Raw genomic sequence first — 5089 nt, 5'->3', positions numbered from 1 at the left:
GAGAGGGAGGGGGAGGAAATGAGAGAGAAAGAGAGAGGGAGAGAGAGAATGAGAGAGGGAGAGTGTATTCTCTCTCTTATTTATTTATTTTTTGTATAATTTGTATGTAATGAGAGAGGGAGAAGAAATGAGGGAGAGGGAGAGGGAGAAAGAGAGGGAAATTAAAGAGAGGGAGAGGGAGGGGAGAGGAAATGAGAGAGGGAGGGGGAGGAAGAGAGAGAAAATGAGAGAGGGAGAGGGAATTAGAGAGGGAGAGGGAGAGGGGGGAGAGACGAAAACATAATCGTGGAACATGGTTTTTACAACAAGTCGAAGAATCTAAAAACTTAAGCTTAAACAATGGAGAGCAAGTTTTCGCTTCTACATTAATCCCCACAGTCCTAAGTTCATTTTCAAGAGATAGAGAATGCATCAACACTCCATCATGATTCTCGTAATTCAGGGTAAACTGCAGATGTCCCTGTCGCAGTCAGGCTTCATAGGCAACTCAAAGATGCTGCTCTTTGTTGAATTATGTGGTTTTGCATTGGATCTGACTCATTCCCTGCATGTGGTGACAGCTTGCAGATGCTGTAGTGGTAGCTCATGTTCTAGGAGCAACATTAGTGCTGCCGACAATTAAAGAGGCTGCCAAAGAGGAGCACAGGTCTGGATCAAAGCCATTACTTGTGAGATTAAATAGAGTTTCCTTTATGGGCTAACTATGCAACATCCCTGATCTGTTTTGGAGGAGTTACAGGACATCTTCGCATGCATGTCTCCAAACCAGATCGCCAGATTCAGAGAGATGGCAGACCAAGAGCTGTCTCGGACTTCGTCAGGGCGCTTTGCTAGATCTACTTCAGCGCGATTTAACTTCAGCCTATAACCCTGAAGGAAATGGCAAAAGTGAAAGAGGTCATACACCCATTGTGAAGGCATTGGAAAAAGCATGTGGAGAGAAGGTAAAAGAGTGGCCACGATTGCTCCCTTATGCCTTGTGGGCTGACAGAACAACTCATAGTGCTGTTATAGGATATATGCCTACAAAATTGATGTATGGTCAAAAACCTATCATGCCGATAGAAGAGATGATAGTCACATGGAGTGTGCTACCTTGGGAAGAGGAGTTGAATTGAGAGGAGTTGCTGGCCTTATGCATTAGACAGTTGGAAGGAAAGTCAGAAGACATAGAGGCAGCAATTGCAATGTTAAGGGCAGCAAGGATATAGAATAAGAAACGGTTTGACAAAAGACATAGATTGAGGCCAAGAACCATACAAGATGGGGATTGGGTATTGGTTTATGATAGCAGTTTAGACAACCAGCATAGTGCCATGCATAAAGTTTCCAAACGATGGTTTGGACCCTATGTGGTAAGAATGGTGTTTGATAATGCTACTTATGCATTAAATGAGCTAGATGGGATAGCCATAAAACTTTTGATAGTAGGGAAAATAATCAAATTATTCAAGAGGTGGGAATCTATTGCTTATGAGTTGCTAGAATTGGAATAAAATAGTGACCATGATACAGGGGGTAGCCAGGAAGATATGGAAGATGAAGAAGCAAAGGATATGGTTACAGAGAATGAGGAGGACTCAGAATCTGATGACAACTAGGCACCAGGAGTAGCCTCCGTAAGTGCCATAGAATCATTCGACACTGCAATCATTTTTTACGTTGCATTTTTGAAGCTCCGACAGGATATTGCAGGTGTTTCAACATCAGCTCCAACAGCTACGACATCAGCTAGGGACTATGTTTTTTGATGGAGCCCGAGACCGAGCATTTCTTTGTTGAAAGGTCACTCATTTCATGGTGCAGGAGCACCACGATAGCCTCAAGGGGAGTAGAAAAATCTATAGTTGACTAAAATGAGTAAAAGTGTCATTGTATACTATTGATGAGTAGAGGCGATAGTAGTGTCCTGAACTTGTTCGACCTGCCCTACCAGCTCGTTGTGCTACCAATGCCAGCCCAACCTTTGCACGTTTATCGAGTGCTTCCATATCTACCCTCTGCTGAAACAGTGAAGGTTGACTTGGGTCTAAATTCATGCTGCAAAAGAGCTACCAATTTATGATGGTTGTCCAATCTCGTCTTCACAGTTGTGAGAGGGTCTGGGGCATAGGAGGTTCCAACTGTTAGTGTTGTCTCCTTTGTTGAGAATCTATGTGAAACCTCTACACGCACAGTGGTCTTTGTAGCAGGACTGATGTGATGAACATAGGAGGCTTTCACAACATCCCTTCTATCCAACAGTAGTAGTGCAGTGTTGAAATCTAGTTTGGTGAGCCCGAGACCAACATTGCATTTGGTAAAAGATCCAAAGTTTGTGTCAAAGGCAACCTTCCCACCTATGGAAAATCCCTCAATACACCAGAGGCCCCATTCACTTCGACCACAGGAATAGATGTCAAGCTAATGATAGAGCTTAGACCCGCATAATCATGATGCGCGACTCCACTCCTTCTACTTGGGTAATAGTAGTGTCAATGTCAGTCAAAACGACACTACTAAGCTACACTTGGATATTAAAATCCAATCCATGTAGGAAATATTGCAATTGTGCAGCCGCTGGAATGGGGATATAAGTATTAAGTTTGCGAAAAACTTGCTTTAGTTTCTTGGCATAGGCCGGGACATTCTTATTTGGTTCTTGACATGTTACATTCAAGACACACAACCAATACTGCCCACCCCTTTCAGGGGCAAACTCTCTTTGGAAGGCCGTGAAGAATTGGGCACTACTAGTTATGGTTTCGGCTTCTAGACTGTGATACCATATTGCCGCTCTTCCTTTTAACGTCATGTTGAAGAACATCATTAGGTGTCATTTGTCTTGGATTCGATAGTTGAACATGAGCGTTTGGAACTCCTTAATATGGAGTTTTCCATCTTCTTCTGCTAACCCATGGAAAATGGGCAATAGTGTTCCTAATGTCAGTAAATCTGGTGTCCCTGCTGGAATTGCGATGGGTTGTGCCATGGCTACAATTGGATTGACAACAGGAGTTTGTGTAGGTACAACTACACCCCCACTTGAGGTGGGGTGATTAACTAGAAGAAGGGAAGTACCAAGACTTCCACTTGCACTCAAAGAGCTACTTGTAACACTTAGGTTACTAGAAGCACTGCCACTTATTCATAGTGGGCTACTTTTTTGAGGAGAATATCGCCTTACAATCTCCAGTCACCGTCTAGCCCTCTCAGCACGTTCCTCTTTTTGTATTTCGACTTGACGGTCCTTGTCAGAGGACATAAACTAAATATTTGGTCCCTAAAAACCCTAGATTCGAGAACCACCACTTGTTGGCGGTTCCTGGCAGACACACCACTAATGGGACCTAAAATGGGCCGGAACTAGCTATAACACTAGCCGGACCTCTGACATGCACAAGACAACCCCACGGCCTCGCGGTCAGGAGCGTTACAGGACACATTGCCCTACCATCGTAAATACATTTTGTGTTTGTATCGCATTTGTAGTCCAATCCTTAACCTTCTCAGACTCCTCAAAGGGAGGCCCTACACATTTTGGTGTAATTCACTACGTAGAACAACATAGGAGGTACCCCTCGACTGATTGCCGCGGTCCCACTGCGATCCTCCTACACCTTGGGGATTGGCCCCTCGATGCGTCGCTAATACATATAACACATACGAAATAGACTCCGCTCTTGGTAGCAATATTATATCGTTCCAAGAATGTACTAGACCTCACTTACTTGTCCCCTTAGACCCACCATCTAGACCTATAGCTTGGGTGCCTTACTCTCTCCAACGTGGATCATTTATAATTCAACCAATTGCTATGCATGCTAGGAATAGATACCATGTATATGATTCATGCAATAGTGGATGCCTTATTGTGCACAAACAATTATGGTTTGAAATCAGCCTATGTGTCATGCAAAAACAACCCTTTTAATGAATTTCCGCTAATATGCAATGCTTCATTGTAGAAACCTAGCACCAAGGTGAACCTCGTGGTGCTAGATCCATTATTTCCAAATAAACGCATCCTAAATGTTATGCATAAAGAGAAAAATCAGACTTTGTATTATTTCAGTGCTTAAACTGTTGTATAACATCATCCTCCCCCTCACTGTTTAAATTTTGCTACGTTGCATAGGTGTAGAGGTTTTTTAATGTCATTTTTTGTATGTAAAAGTAATAAATACACACTTTAACACAAAGAACAAGGGCCAAACTGAGGCTTAACCTCATGCTTCAGCCTTGTCAGACATTCACACATATAGATCTCATTTTTTCATTTTTTTCGAACGTAAGAAACCCATTTTTCCCATTTTTCTCTATTTTTTCTATTTATTTTTAATAGAAAATAGGTATTTTTTTAAATGAGTGATCATTGGAAGTGAAACTCAGAATTTTCGCTTATTTTACCCCATGTCCACTTGTTTCCCCCACTCAAAATCAAAGAAACTATCAATTTCCATTAAAATTAGTATTTTTTCGGGTTTTGAAAATTTATAATTGCTGTAAATCAATACGAGTTCTGCATAACAATGATTGGAGCCCTCAAACATAATGCAAGGAACATTCAAATAAAATTTCAGCTCATGTGCACACTATTTAGACCATGAACGATATAAAACAAGCAAAATTCTTTCATAAAATAGAGCATACCGCCTTTTTAAGTGTTTCGGTTTTTTTGAATATTTAATTGGGACTGTGTATTGACTAACCAACCATGGATTTCAGCATAGATCTTTAGCCTTCAGCCTCCTTAGCCTCTTGGAACAATCTGGTGCCTCCCGGACAAGCATCCATCTCCCGATTCTCTTCTTGATTCTTGCCACGTGAAGTGCCTCTATGCAGGAGAGAGAAAAAGGAGAGACAAAAATTGGTTTTTTGTCTCTTTGCTCAGTGCATCAATTCTTGATCCGTTTATGGCAATGGAGGGTGAAGAATAGAGGCGTCTCAGGCCCAAGAGGATTCCTCATGCCTCAAACTGATCAGAAATCACCAAAAAATGGGGTTTTGGGAGGCACTGAAAAACTGATGCCCCCCCCATGGCGTTTCATTTCTTGAGTTTATTTCCAAGCTTAAGCAAGCTTAAGATTTTAAACCCAAAGTATCTAGC

General features: G+C 42.0%; 1 pseudogene; it reads right to left on the bottom strand.

The window, feature by feature from the left end:
• Positions 1 to 1841: 1841 nt before the first annotated feature.
• On the bottom strand, positions 1842 to 4394 carry LOC148010185 (mitochondrial outer membrane protein porin of 36 kDa pseudogene; annotated as a pseudogene).
• Between the last annotated feature and the right edge of the window lie 695 nt (positions 4395 to 5089).

Source organism: Lygodium microphyllum, chromosome 30 (assembly GCF_053477565.2).
Source record: "Lygodium microphyllum isolate KBCC chromosome 30, Lygodium_microphyllum_v1.1.10, whole genome shotgun sequence".
NCBI classification, from domain to species: Eukaryota; Viridiplantae; Streptophyta; class Polypodiopsida; order Schizaeales; family Lygodiaceae; genus Lygodium; species Lygodium microphyllum.
The sequence above is the reverse complement of the archived record's forward strand: the minus strand, read 5'-3'. Positions and strand labels throughout refer to the sequence as shown.